The sequence below is a fragment of the Sciurus vulgaris genome (genome assembly GCF_902686455.1).
Source record: "Sciurus vulgaris genome assembly, chromosome: 6".
Lineage (NCBI taxonomy): Eukaryota > Metazoa > Chordata > Mammalia > Rodentia > Sciuridae > Sciurus > Sciurus vulgaris.
The window spans coordinates 34,006,589-34,022,370 of record NC_136466.1 but is presented as its reverse complement, the minus strand read 5'-3'; the positions used below and the strand labels follow the sequence as shown (position 1 = coordinate 34,022,370).

General features: G+C 42.6%; 3 pseudogenes across 3 annotated transcripts in view; all 3 read left to right on the top strand.

Moving 5' to 3' along the window:
- Window positions 1–15,782, top strand: part of LOC306663647 (RB1-inducible coiled-coil protein 1-like) — a 262,272-nt pseudogene that overhangs the window by 172,614 nt on the left and 73,876 nt on the right. The gene's annotated exons all lie outside the window — the stretch shown is intronic.
- Window positions 1–15,782, top strand: part of LOC306663696 (platelet-activating factor acetylhydrolase IB subunit alpha-like) — a 428,586-nt pseudogene that overhangs the window by 404,249 nt on the left and 8,555 nt on the right. The window lies entirely within an intron of this gene.
- LOC306663730 (zinc finger protein 41 homolog) lies at window positions 1,221–3,033 on the top strand (annotated as a pseudogene). The gene is made up of 2 exons (XR_013766671.1): window positions 1,221–2,669; window positions 2,922–3,033. The product of XR_013766671.1 is annotated as a zinc finger protein 41 homolog (transcript).

The following is a 15,782-nucleotide window of genomic DNA, read 5'->3' as shown; positions in this document are numbered from 1 at the left end:
ATAAATAAATAAAAATAAAGTTATTATGTCCCTCTACAACAAAATAATGTATATTAAAATATTTACATTGGTGAGTCTGCGTGGTTGACTGGGGAGAATCGTGCTGGTTCAAGGCAGCGGTGCTTTCCAGCCGGCCACCCCTAGCCGGGCTCGGCGGGGCGTCTGCGCCTCAGGTTGGAGGCCCTCCCCACCCCTGGCCTCCCCCCCAGGTAGCTCCTGCTTTTGCGCCTGGGGTCTCCGGGCTGCGTTTGTGGCAGAATGGGCAGGAGGAGGGCTGGGCCGGGCACTGGCGTCGGAGGGCCAGCTGCAGAGGCCTGCAGCAGGCCTGAGTGGTCTGGCGGGCCCCGTGGGTGCCGGTCTACCTTGGACTCTACAGCCCGCAAAGGTTCCAAGTTCCCGAAAGCCAGGCCGGCTGGGCGGGCTTCCCGGGAGGCCTTCCTGCTGCTGGGTGCCCAGAGTTTCAAGAAGCTTCACCAGGGAGGTAAAGGAGCCACCTCGAAGTTCCACAGCAGGCCGGGAGCCGCAGCCTAGGCTGGTGTGGACCGATTGGACACCTGTGCGTGTCCATAGACCTGTGAAGTGAGGGGCCCAGTTTTTAATGGTGGTTTTATTTCTCAGTGTGGGCAGCAGGTAGAGAAGTGAGCAAACCCTGTCCCTGCCTTAGTGCCTGCCAGCTGGATGGCAGAGGACATGACATTGACAGGACCTAAGGGTACAAAGACACAGCCCTGCTCTGAAGAACCCCTACCTCATAAGGAGACAAGCCACATGTGGAGGAAACAGTGCTGTGGAGCCCAGAGGACTTCAGACAGTACAGTCTCCTGTGAAGCTTAGGGTACCTCACAGTAGTTCTTGGTTTTCACCACTTCCTACTAAAGCTGGTACCCAGCCTCAAAGTGTCCTGGGGCTGTGAGCCTCTGCCCTCCCTAGATGTGCTGCCGTATTCTCAGAGTCTCTTCCAGCGCACGTGACTTTCCTTCACCTAAGCCCATCACCCACCAGACCCTGAACCATCTCCCAGAAGGCATCTCCAGGCTGAGCCTGGATAGTGAACTGGCCTGTACCTGAATCATTTCAGCAAGTCCATCTGGAAAATAGCACTCAGACTCCTTGTGAGGTAGAATTCTGGTCATTTTTGTGCCACCTCCCTCGAGGAGGTGATACCACCGTTTTTGGGTGACGAGTTCTGTTTCCTCAGGTGTTGAACTATAACAACCAGAGAAGCATGCTAAGCAACAAGAGGTCAGGGGCGCTGTATTCCTGGCCCAGGGCCTGAGCCCATGCACACAGTGGGACGCCACCACTAGGGGTGTGGAGCCACAGAGGAGTGGGGAGCCCTCAGCTTCCAGAAGCTTTCTCCCAGGATCAGTATGGAAAAATCTGCGGGCAGGAAAAGGAGGACCCCAGCCTTGAAGATGGAGTCAGAGGGACAGAAGGCCACTCTCAAAGGAGAGAAAATGTCTGGTGGCACGAGGCCAAACAAGAGGCCTGCGGCACCCAGAGAGCATCACAAGGAGCCGAGTCTGAGCCCTGAGGAGGAGGCGCCAGCTCTTGATGCCTTCGATGCCTCATTTAAAGATGACTTCGAGGGTGTCCCTGTGTTTGTTCGTTTCAGAGGAAGAAACCCTATGAATGCAGTGAATGCGGATGAATCTTAAGCACAAGACAGATCACATTCCCCATAAGAGAGTTCACACTGGGGAGAAGCTCTTTAAGTGTGATCAGTGTGGCAAAACGTTCCGGCACAGGTCTGACGTCACTAAACATCAACGGATTCACACTGGTGAGAAACCTTTTAAGTGTGGGGAGTAGGGAAAGCCTTCAACTGTGGCTTCCAACCTCCTGAAACACCAGAAAACACACACAGGGGAGAAGCCATATGAATGCCAAGAATGTGGGAAAGCCTTTGCATACAGCTCCTGTCTTATCCAGCACTGGAAACACCACCCACGGAAGAAGCATTGAGTGGGGCGTGGCCTGCAGGTCACAGAGTTTCTGCCACGGCGCCAGGACTCCCTCATTCAGCATCTGATGAGGCCTGGGGCTCCTGTGCAGTGTGCTGGGTGTGCCTCTGGTTGCCCATCCCTGTCATCACCAGAAAAGCCCACCCATCAGACATGAGTGGGCAAGGGCCTTTCTGCCTCAGGGAGTCTCTGCATCGAGGAACAGTGAAGGCATGGAAGCCCTCGGGGCTCCTTGCAGCTACAGCCATTCTCAGTTACTCCGTGCTGCTCAGTGCTGAGCACAGAACAAATGGGCATGTTAAGTGCCATCCATGGGATACCTGAAGGCACCCAGCAGGAGTGACACTGTTGTTGGTGAAGGCCAGCGGTTCCTGTGTGGCCTTGCCTGTGGTGTCACTCTCCTCTGGCCCTTTCACTAACACCTTGAAGACTTCCATCTGTGGATGCTTAGTCCCAGGAGCTGAGCAGGCACCTGGGACCCCAAGCTGGAGAACAGTGGTCTGTGGCCAGCTCTGGCTTCTTTACCTGGGCTAGAGCTTCAGGCCCAAGTTCAGCCCTGCCCCTGGAACTGAGCCACATCTATGCCCTCCTGGCCTAGCCACCATCCCAGATGGGCAAGCTTGACTCACCCAGACAGACCCATCAGACAGGCTCCTCAGGCTCTTGAATGCTGCCACCTTGAGAGATTCCTGCCCTGGCCATGTGGTAAGCCCCCAGGGTGCTACCTGCAGCTTCCATCCACTTGGCCTTCAGACATAGTGGTGGCCCTCCACTCAGATGCAGAGTGCTGTGCTGCCACACACCTGTCCCTGGGCCAGGCCTCGAAGATATCGGCAGCAGTGCAGACAGCAGGGTCGCCCCCACCTCCAGCAGCTTGTGGGGGTTCACACCCTTGCCAGTTCAGTGAGGAGAGAAGAGATGTATTTTAATCCAGTGTCCTTGATCTCTGTGAGGGAGACTGCTGGAGAGGATCGTCCCAGTGAGGTGTTCCTGCATTTAGAGGGGGTGTGAGAGGACCAGTGTCCACATGCAGCTCCTCTGACTGTCCTGGTGGAGGCCTTGTCCAGTGGCAGAGGGCTCAACACAGAGAACACCGGAGATGTGCAGAAGGAAAGCCAGGCCAGGTAGGTGCCAGTAGAGAGGCCCTGCTGACATGACAGCCACTGCAGGGCCCTTGGTCACACCGCAGACTGCTCAGCTGCACGCCGCTGGAATGGTGTTCTTCATATCAGCTCCGGCTCAGAACCTTCCAGGACGTTGGAGAAGAGTCCTAGGAGTCCTGACGGTCCTTGAGCTCGTGTCAGGTTCCCCAAACAGGAAGACGCTCAAAGACTTCCAGGAGCTGGGGGAGCCCACCTAGGTAGCACTACCCTGACCACTGTGTCCAGGAGGCACTGCCCACTGGGTCCTAAACCTGCAGGAAAAGTGCGGACTGTGTCCCACAGCTAGGACTTGTTCAGAGAGCCTCTGCCAGGGACCTGACGTCACAAATCCAGACTCAGGGCTCTTCTCTGTCCCTGCAACCTTGTCAGGCAGTGAGCCCTCATGCAACTGTCTCTTGCACATGGGTGGGCATGCTGACCAGCAGCATAGCCTGCACTCTGGAGGCAGTGACTCCCAGGTGCACTTGAGTGTCATTCCCTGTGCTCTCAGATCTGACCCAATTTGAGCAGAAGATAAGCTTGTTTCTTTCCTGTGCCAGTGAGCTCAGACACCCAGACACTTGGCTGGAGGTGGGGGAGAACCAGGTGCCCCAGGAGGATTGGGTGGGCTCTGGATGAGGAGGAGCTGGGCCCAGGCCCACAGCTGCCTGCAGGGCAGGAGGCAGCTCTGGGCCTGCATCTTCCAGAGCCTCACGCCTGGAACTCAGCACCCATGACCTCCTGTATCCTCCAACACCAGCTATGTGTTCAGCACACTGAGGCACATTGTCCCCACCTTGACCAAACCCCAGGACTTGTGCTGGCATGGAGTGGGCCTCCAGCACCAACAAGGGTTCTTGGGCCTCCGCAGCACCAGCCAGGCCCTCATGCACCCTCCCCTCAGCCTCAGGCTTGTCTACGTGTTGCACCTTTGCTTTCCTGCGTGTGGGGCGCTTGGTGCAGCTGAACACAGGTATCACAGGACTCTCTACATTCGTGTTCCTGTCCTCATCAGTCGTGGTGACCTGTATGTTGTGAGCGCTACTGTTAACAGCCATCCTCTGACCTCTTGTGCTGTGGCAGATGCTGTCCCTAGTCCATTATTTCCCACTGTTGTTTTGTATTGTCCCAAAATCCAGCTCTCCAGCTAGCCAGTCGTTCAGCTGGTGTCCTCAGTGATGCTGAGTCCTCAGTGTCATCAGCATTAGGATAAAACTGCTCCCAGCTTCAGTGCTTCACCCTGATGGGCTGCTGGTGGGTTCACATTGTCTTCCGTTCACCGTGGCTCTGTCACCACACCTGCCTTTCCCTGCTGCTTGTGGACACCTGTCCTTCCCTGGAGTAAACCTGTTTCCAGCCCGAAAAAAAAAAAAAATTTGTACATTGGCTCCTAGACGTGAGGAAATATCGAAAGAAAATTATACACTTTGAAATTGAATGTGCAGTGATGAATAGAAAATCATATAGAATTTATATACTTGGGAATAACAGCTAATTTTTGTTAGGTGGAAATGTGGAGATCCTATGTGAAATATAAAGATTAAAAGGACAAAGAAGGTACACATACTGTTTAACCATGATGGCCAAACTGAGGAGGTAAGATTTGACTCTTTATGGGAAATGAGAGTGTTGGTCAACATGGAGATTAATAGTATAAAATCACACCTATGAGACAGAAGCATTGTTCAGTGGTGCTAGCTCACAGATTGGAGCCAACCCCGATATTATAAATCATGGTTCATATTTCTGAGGACAATTTGATATACCCAACAAAAGTTTGTGCTGATAATCTATTATTTTCAACAATGTTTGGGGCTTATGCTTTTCCTGATTTTCCCATGAAGAGACCTGAAGAGTGAAGTTGTCTGTTTGTCTTCAATAAAATCAGCACATACTCAAAAGTTTTAAATCATAATCTGAGAAATGTCAAGCACATACACCTATTCATATCCATGTGATTTCCTATGACACACACATCAAACACAGAAATAGGACAGGTAAAGACACAAATTTACAATCTAACTAGTCGTCCACTAAATTGTATACCAGTTCAGATTATTCTTCTCTCAAAACAAACAAGCACACAAAAAACATTACACCATTGCTTCATTAGAGCACTCCTAGAGAATAGTGACTATCATGTGAATCTTCTTTGTACTTAACTAACATTCAGAGCACAGGTGGAGGTGAAGTAACAAGTACTCCCCATGGTATAATTCATGATTCATAGACTGGGATGGAAGAAACTTTGTCATCATGAGCATAGAGCTTTCTAGACAATTCTGGGCTTACAACAATCCCAGTTAGCCAGAAAAGCAAAGAGCAAGAGAGTACAGATATTTGTATGGTCATGCCTGGCAGTGGCTAATGTCACTTCTTTTTTTTTTTTTTTATGAAGTTCTTTGATTTTATTAATTCTAGATAATCAAGTGACCCCACATGCTATACATCTTTTTAGACTCCTTGTGCCTCGCACTTTCTTCATTTGATGAATGAATCAATAATAGAATCTACATCATAGTATTGGGATAAATGCAAAAATTCACACAATTTTTTAGCTCAGTACTTCATACAGAGTAAGCATTTGGTAAATGTTAATACCATTGTTGCCATCAATATTCTCTCTTCACTTTGACAGCATTCCTTGGAGGATCTGTTTACTCATCCCACAAATATTTGGTGTGTGTCATTTGCCAGGTACTATCTTAAACATCGGGTCATTAAAAACACTCTTAAAAGCAGGACAGGCCTACATTGAACACACATTTGATCAGGTGGCCTGATAGAACTCTATATAAATGGTTGCAGGAGACATCCATGTCATTAAGCTGATTTTTTTTTCTAGAAGTATTTTTTTAACTTTTTTTAATTGTAAACAAATGGGATACACGTTGTTTCTCTGTTTGTACATGGAGTAAAGGCATACCATTGTGTAACCATAAATTTACATAGGGTAATGTTGGTTTGATTCATTCTGTTTTTTTTTTCCCATTGCCCCACACCCCTCCCACCCCTCTTTTCTCTCTATACAGTCCTTCCTTCCTCCATTCTTGCCACCCTCCCTAACCCTAACCCTAAACCTAACCCTAACCTAACACTAACCCCTCCCACCCCCCCATTATGTGGGTCATCATCCGCTTATCAGTGAGATCATTCTTCCTTTGGTTTGTGAGATTGGCTTATCCTCACTTAGCATGATATTGTCCAATTTCATCCATTTGCCTGCAAATGCCATAATTTTATCATTCTTTATGGCTGGCTTTGCAAGGCTAATGTCACTTCTGCAACTTTCCAGTGTGAAAAACTGAATCACACCATCAGAGTTAAGTCCAAAAGAGTTTGATAAACACAACACAGTAGTAAACCCAGGTCAAAAGGAGACAGCTTAGTCTCTGCTCCACTTACAAATGACACATTGGACAAATACAGTCATCCCTAACATGCATTGGCACAATAAATGTTCTGCCTTATAAAAAATTTAGTAATATTAACCATGCATTCCCTGAATGCACTGCATACCAGATTCTTGCTCTGTGCTTGTGGATAGAGAAAAACACACAAACATCAAGCAAGAACCACATCTCTTTCTTCTGCTCACTTTGTTAGGGAAGTTGAATTTATAGGAAGTTGCTCTGGAGAGTGGAACGTTTTGTTCTTCTGGTTGTACTTGATGTAGAATTACATTGGTTGTGTAATTATATCTGCACATAGGATACTAAGGTCTGACTCATTCTACTATCTTTCCTATATCCATCCCCCTCCCTACCCTTCATTCCCTTTGTCTAATCCAAGTACTTCTATTCTTCCCTAACCATCACCTCTTACTGTGAGTTAGTATCTGCATGTCACAGAAATCATTCAGTCTTTTGTTTTTCGGGATTGGTTTATTTCACTTAGCATGATATTCTCTAGTTCCATCCATTTATCAGCAAATGACATAATTTCATTTTTCTTCATGGCTGAGTAATATCCCATTGTAGGTGCTATGGTTTTGTTTCATTCTCCAGGATTCCAGAAGTCTCATAGATTACTTCTGAGCCATGTGTGGTGGCCCCAGCCTGGATTCAGGCAGCCTCTGCCTCAGTGTTCACAGCAAGGATTCTCCTCTGGGTTCTGAGCAAGCAAGCTCCTTTCTATTGATGGGCATGGTAAAGGAAGAAGCAAAGGAGGGATCTGAGCTTGGGCAGGAGGTGTAGCTGAGCTTCTAGCCCAGCACTTGCTCACTTCATTTTCCTTCCCTTTACAGGACAGGATTCTGTGCAGAAGGGCTACCTACAGCTGAGCCTCTTTGTAGAGACAAGTAGAGTATGTGCCTTCAAAAATAGAACAAAATTCCTAGCACAGATCTCAATGTAAACCCTGGCTCAGCTGTGTGTGCCAGCGAGTGGACAGTGCTGAGATGTGTGTGGGAATTTGATCAGAGACATCCCAATCATATGACACTGACTCAAGCTCACGCTCTTATGTTATACTCCGTCCTACTACATTTACTCCCATTTTCCTTCCTTTGCTCTCATACAATGCCTTTTTCCTCCAGTCATTGTTCTCATTCTCTTTAGCATTATGTTAGGTACTCTTTACTCCTTCATTTCAACAGAAAACTATTCAAATTCATCATGTTACACACTAATCCCATAAATGCCTGACTTTCCTCCATACCAATAACCTGTTATAATTGTGCAAGACTTGACTAACTCTGAACATCTCATGTCCTGAATGGAAAGTTCTTTCACATGCAGATGTTCTCACCCAAATATCCATGGATGATTCTGCTTTCAGTTCTTCATTGACTGCCACTACACTGTAAGTTCCAAGGGCTGTCACAACACAGAACACATACACACTTTTACAAATACAAAGAACACACTGGACACACAAATGCAAGCACATGCACAGACATACAATATCAGCATCCACTACTAATAGCACCAAAAAATGCACCAGATATGTGGCAAATACATACACAAAATTCCACAAGACATACAAAAACCTTATATTTTACATATTTTCTGTCAGGTTTACACCTCAGATAAGACACACTGCATACACAATTCTCAAATATGATGAATTCATTTATATATGTTTTACACACTCTCACATGGGGACATTGCCATGGTCTTTTGTTCTTAGATTTGAACATTCTTTCCTAAAAAGTCAATAAATTACATCAAAGTATTCCATGACATGCTCCCTCTGAGATGCCTGTAGTACAGAACTTAGAGGGATTGATCTCTTCCTCCTCCTTCCACCTGTTCAATTCCCATCTCACTAGGCCAATAACCCTTTACATGCCCAAAGCTATGATGAAAGATTCAGGAAAGCTTGCTATATACATGTGTGAACGAAGAGGGTGTGACTGTCTTATGGGATACAAAAGAAGGAGGGGTGTCCTCCATAAAGAAGGCAGGAATTCAAACCATTTCATTTTCTGAGGAGATCCATATAGAGATAGACCTTTTCCGTGTGTCCACGAAAGAACTCCTAATAGACAGTGATATCAGTTTGGATGGTATAGCACAAGATGGAGGAGAGTCCCAGGACCAGAACCCCTGAGTGACTTGGGTGCCTGCAGAGTGGCTACAGGCATATGGGTTACTGCTAGGTCTTCCCCAACTTGGAGGCCCTTCAGGAGCATGTGCAACATCGGATCATTAGGGCTATACCTACCAGGTTTTCCAGCCCATCTTTGGCAGAACAATGGAGCCAAAGGAAGGGGCAGAAGAAGAGGGAGAGGAGGAAGGAGAGGAAACTGGAGAAAAGGACCTATGAACACAGTAAGTAAAAATAGCTGGAGATGAGGACAGGCTGTGCAGAAGTGACCAGTATACCAGTATAGGTAAAACAACCTGAGTCCTATGGGAAACATGCGTTTCAGACCTGGAGCTATGAGCAGAATGATAGAAGATTGATGACAACTTGACTGGTTTTTAGGGAAGGAGAGAGCTAATGACAAAGGCTTTAGAGGAATATTGCACTTTGGCTTCTCACTTCTCAAGTCTCCATATGTAATTTATCGTGGCTTTTCTCACCTGGTTCTTTTCTTGATCCTCCAGGCCACATTGCCTTCACTTCATTCAACTGGTTTGACTCTGCACACTGCTAAAGATGAATTTTAAGTCTTGTTATTTCACCAAAGGGGAAAAAAAACCAATAACATGAAAGTTTAAAAAGTGAGGGTTCACTAGGTTATATACTTACATATAAATAATGTGTCACTTTTACTTTACAACACAAAGTATATAACTTTGTGAATTGTCAATAACAATACTTTTAAAATTGTTGTTTTTTTTTCTTTTTGCCCCTCTGATTGAGCAAAGCAAAATAATGGTCAAGTATTAAAATTTGTCCTTGAAATTACACACAATTAAACAAGTTGAATTAAGTGAAGCTGCGTGGTATTCAGGCTGGAGGATTAAGACAATAAGCCTTATGTTTGTGCCTACAATAGATGAAGTATGGACTTGAGGAAATGGAAGTAGAACTCAAAGTCAGAAGACAAAGTACTATGACTTTTAACTGTGCTGTAACCAGCAAGTGTGCCATTGGTTGCTTTTTGAGTCCCTCTGCCCAATAGGTTTATTTCTTTCACTCATAAGAACCTCTAACTTCCCACTCCAACTGTAGGCAAGTCAGACATCAGCCAGTGAGAGCTGTGATTCCCTGCCTAGCCTTTATTATTGACCTAGAGGTAAACATCTATGCATGTTGGATAATCTGTGCTGATAGCATGGAGAATTGAAAAAGAAGACAGTTGTTGGTGAGAAGTGCTGAAATTCTCTTGCAATTCTAAGGAAAGTATATGAACTTCTGAAGCTGATCTTGCCTCAATTTCTCTTTTTTGAAATTTTGGATGCATGTAACTGTTAATTTTATTCCCTGAATACTTCTGCTAACTTTCAATAAAATTTTGTTTTTCTTAAATAGCTTGAGACAGCTACAGCATAGTTAGCAAATATAACTAAGTGGATATAAACTACATCTAACAAGGTAATTCCTTCCACATTAATAAATTGAGTTGGTAAATTGCAGAAAGTAGTAGCACATTATCATTGTGAGACTTTATGCTGAAACAGGAAGGAATAATTAGCTCTGTGTATACAGTATGACCTTGGTTGATTAGGAAGATGCATTAAAAATATTTGGAGATAAAAACAAAATTAATGGGCTCTGATACAGGAAATGGGTATAAATCCCTCACTGCCATTAAACACCTATGTACTCCTTCAGAGATCGCTGTTTTGTCTTGAAAAGATACTTAAATTGATGGCATTTTTGACGGTGATTAGACAATGGTTAAAAAACCTAATAAAGGCACAAGGTAATACACAATGTATTTTTCCACCATTTTTACTTACAGAAGTTTTTTAACTTTTGATTTTCAATATTTTAATTATGATAAATTTGGGCATAATTTTTATTTCCTAATTTTAATATAATCTTGTTAAAGGTTTTCTCAGCGTTCAAAAATGTTAATTTTATAGAGAGAAGACTCACAAATATTTGAAAAAATAATCTAGAGAACTTTCATATAACTATTATCTACCTTCTAGTTCCCCAAATAAAATTAGATATTTGAACACACAATTACAATGACTAATTTTTACTATAGGATTTTGAATTTGGAGGCCACCTTAATGAATGAGAGGAAATTTTATGAGTAGTAATAATGCCTGAAACAACATCCATGAAACATACATGTGTTTGATGGCACAGAATCCAGATAATACTTTACCTGAAGTTTTTTTAAATTTTTGTTGTTATTGTTTCATTCTCTAGAATATCAGCAATTTCAAAAGGTTGATTTGAAGCATGTATTGTAACCCCAGCACAGACTCAGGCAGCAGGAGAGAATTCCTCTGCCCTAGAATAATCCTGCTGCATGTTCCCTGCAAGCGAGTTCATTTTTATGGATACACATGGTAAATTAGTTGCAAAAGCAGGAACTGAGCTTGAGTAGGTGGTGCATCTGAGCTGCTAGTTGGATTCCTGTTCACTTCCCTCATATATAATAAGCACAGTCACAATGCAAAAGACACAGACTCATGTTGAGAGTGGTAATAGAGGATGGGAGAGCAGTTACTGAGATCGTTGGTCTCTGATGCTCTCATGGCTGTGGCATGCTCAGTGCCTGGGAATGTTTCTGTGCAAGGGCAAAGGATGCCTAGCTGCTGTGGCAATGCCATGCATGAAGAGGCTTGTACAAGAGTCCTATCAGCTCTGACCTTGATCTCAGGCACACAGCCTCTGGGAAGGAAGGAGTTCTTATGCTAAACAACCACAATGTTTCACCAGCTCTGCTTTCTGGTTCCTGCCCTCCTTAAAGCAAGTTTTAACAGTGGACATTCTTGAGAGACACAAAGCTCCTTACATTGCACTTTGAAACTGTGGAATGCTGCTGTGGAAAAGCTACATGATGTCCTAGTTTCTGTAACTTTCCTGAATACAAAGAATAATGCTTGCACGGTCTTTAACCTGATAATGAGCCAAATATAACTAAAGATTGTTGGAATAAATCATTATATCTGCCTATCAGACAGCAGAGCTCCACCTGATCTCAATTTAATCTTCGAGATCTGTTCTTTGATTCTTTATTTTCTAATCCCCTTCAGCCCTCACCAGAGCTGAGAGTTTGGTCGCACTGGTCACAGCAGACTCACACAACTACACACAAATATGCAACATACAAAAAAACACGTATGCAAACACACACACACACAATCATCACTATCCCATTTTTACAACTCCAGAAATGTTCACCAGATGTGTACAAGAACATACATAGAATTACAAAGATATACCGCCAGCTCAAATTCCACATATTTCTGCCAGGTTCACACCTCAGATAAGGCACAACACACACACAATTCTCAAGCATGACAGATACATTCATATATATTCCACAGGCCCACACACAGGGCCATTCTCATGGCCATCCTATCACTTTACAGGTGGAATATTCTTTCCTAAAATGCAATAAACTACATTAAGGAGTTCAATGACCTGGACCCACTGAGATGCCTCCAGTACAGAATTGGAGGGATTGGAGTCTTCCTGCCCCTTTCCATATATCCAGTTCCAAAGAACTTGGACAAAATCCCTTTATATCTTCAGTACAAGTGAAAAAGGAAAAAGTTAATAAAGTTTATAACATGAATATCCAAATGAAGAGGTACATGGGATACAAAAGGAGGTCTGTCAGACCTCTTATTTTCCTCTTGGGCAGACAGACCAGCAGAGCTGACTCCTCTGGCTGAGAGTTCCAGGGTCAGAACCCAAGTAGTTGGCAGGCCTGGAGAGTGGCTGTAGATATAAGGGCTGCTGCTGAGCATTCCCTACCTTGGAGGCCCTGCGGGATCATATACAGCATGGGGTGAGTGGGCATGTCAGTTGCCAGGCTTTTTATCTCACCTTTGCCAGAATAAAAAGACAAAGGAAGAGGCAAGAGAAGAAGGAGAGGAAAACAGAGACAATGACTTCTGGACACAGTAAACATAGCTGAGATGAGAACTGGCTTGGGAAGAAGTGACCAGAATACCTTACTAGCTTAGTAATTAGCTTACTAATGTGGGAAACATGCTTTTCATGCCTAGAGCTATGAGGAGGAGAGTAGAAGATTCATAACAACTTGGAAGGAGTTTGGAGAGAGTGCTGTTGACAGAATGCAAAAGCATATTGTAGTTTGGATTCTCACTCCCCTTATGTCTACATCTCACTTATTTTATGCTTGAACACCCAGTTCTTCATGTTTTCTTACCTGCCAGATTTCCCTTCCCTTCATTCTGCTTATTTAATTGTGTGCATGTTCAAATAAATTTCAATTTTTGTACTTCACTATCTGCCAATCAGAGGAACAAAAACAATAACATGAAAGTTTAAAAAAGAACATTCAGTGGCAAATATTGAGAATAATAGTAACAATAAATGTTGGCAATGATGTGGGGAAAAAGGAATACTCATATATTGCTGGTGGGAGTGCAAATGTGTGCAACCACTTTGGAAAGTAGTATGGAGATGCCTTAGAAAGCTTGGAATCAGCATTTGACCTAGCTATCCTACTCCTCTGTTTATACCCAAAGGACTTACACTCATATTACTTACAGTCATATTAATGTTTATAGCACCTCAAGTCACAATAGTCAAGCTATGGATCCAATTTAGGTGTCCTTCAACAGGTGAATGGATAAAGAAAATGTACTATACATATACAATGGAATATTGCTCAGCTATAAAGAAGAATGGAAATATGGCATTTTCCAGTAAATGGATGAAACTGGAGACTATCATGCTAACTGAAATAAGCCATTCCCAAAAAGCCAAAGTCAAAATGTTCTCTCTGATATGCAGATGCTAACACACAACAAGAGAGGGAAAGGAGGAGAATACAAGTTCATTGGATTAGACAAAAGGGAATAAAAGGAAGGGAAGGAAACAGGAAAGACAGAATAAATCAGACATAAATTTCCTTTGCTCATAAATAAACACATTGGCAGTGTAATTCCACATTATGTACAACCACAAGAATGGGATCTTAAATGGAATGGGTTGTACTCTATGCCTGTATAACATGTCAAAGTATACACCACTTTCATGTATATCTAAACAACAAAAAATCATCAGAAATAACTTACAAATTGACCATGCACAAAATTATAAACTTACCCAGCTATACCACTCCTTGGCCTATACCCAAAGGACTTAAAAATCAGCATACTACAGAGATACAGCCACATCAATGTTCATAGCTGCTCAATTCACTATAGCCAGATTGTGGAACCAACCCAGATGCCCTTCAGTTGATGAATGGATAAAGAAACTGTGGCATATATATACAATGGAATATTACTCCGCCATGAGGAATGACAAAATTATGGCATTCGCAGGCAAATGGATGAAATTGGAGGATATCATGCTAAGTGAGATAAGCCAATCTCAAAAACCAAAGGACGAATGATCTCACTGATAAGTGGATGAGGACATATGGGGGGGTTGGAGGGGTTAGTGTTTGGGTTAGGGTTAGGTTTAGGGTTAGGGATAAGGAGGGTGTTAAGAATGGAAGTAGAAAGGAATGTATAGAGGGAAAAGAGGGGTGGGAGGGGAGGGGTGAAGTGAAAAAATAACAGAATGAATCAAACAACATTGCCCTATGTAAATTTATGATTTTTAATTAAAATTAAAAAAAAGAATTGAAGAAATGAAAAAATTATAAACTTATATATAATTTTTGTATCACAGTTTGCTTTATCACCTACCCACCACACATATATAATTTTTGAATTGCCAATAATGATTGTTAAATTTTCATTTCTTCTTCTGGCTCCTCTGAATGAGGAAGGCCAAGTAACAAAAACTAAAATTTGTCTTTGAAACTGCAGATAAATAACTTAAATGAAGTGAAGCACAATATCTGGGCTGCTGGGTTTTAGTGAGAAGCCTGGGTTTTAAGACTGAAATTGAATTCAAAGTGAGTATATCTTTTAACTGCTCTGTAATGTGCAAGTGAGTTGCATATATTGGCTTTTGATGTCATCAGCCCATTAACATTTCTTTCACTGATAAGATTCTTTACCTTCCCATTCTATCTATGGGCAGGTAAGTCAGATCAACTAAGTGACAGCCATCCTTCAGTACTAGGGCATTAGCACTGAGGTATAGGTAAACATCTATTCATGCATGTTGGACAATCTATGGTGATAGCTTGGAATTAAAAAGTAAAAGATATGGAGGATGAGTTTTCTTTTGCAATTTTATGTAAGTTCTATGAGATTCTGATGGTGGTCTTGTTCAATTATTCTTTTAAAATTTCTGATTGTTATAACTGTTAATTCTCTGAACATCTGTAAGAAACATTCAATAAAGTTTTCTTTTTCCTAAATATACCTGAGTCATTGTTGTTTGTTAGTGCACCTTAGTTGATGTACACTAACTTCAACAAGGTAATTTCTTCCATATTAATAGAAACATCACATTATGAACAATCACAATAATGGAGTCCTAATTAGTTTAAGTTATACTCCATGTATGTATATGTCTAAATTCATTCTATCATCATATATATACATATATATATATAAAGAAGAAATAAAAAAATAGAAACTTTCTTTGAGATGGTAAATCACAGAATCACCTATGGATTAGACCACACTGAAAAAAGATTTTCATGCCTCAAAGAAAAATATATAATCTTGAAAATAAAGTTGACCACAAAAAAATATGTTAGGAAACTATGGTAAGAATATATGAGAATCCTAAATAACACTAAGAGATCAAATTTAAGAATCACTGAAGTAGAAGAAGACTGAAAAATTCCAACTAAAAGGAAACAATATTTTCAATGAAATTGCTTTAGAAAATTTCCAAATCTTAATAATGAGATAGAAATTCTAATAAAAAAAGGTTTATAACCTAGATTCTATATTAATAGAATCCAGTGACAGCATGGTAGAAGAAGTGTTGGAAAAGGAGTTCAGAATATACATAATTAAAATGACTCATGAAGCAAAGGATGAGATAAGAGCAAATGCAGGCAATGAATGATCACTCCAATAAGCAGTTGAAAGAGAACCTGCAGGAAGCAAAAGATCATTTCAACAAAGAGAGATTACGGAAAGAAACAAACAAACAAACAAACAGAAATCCTTGAAATGAAGGAAACAATAAACCAAATAAAAAACTCAAT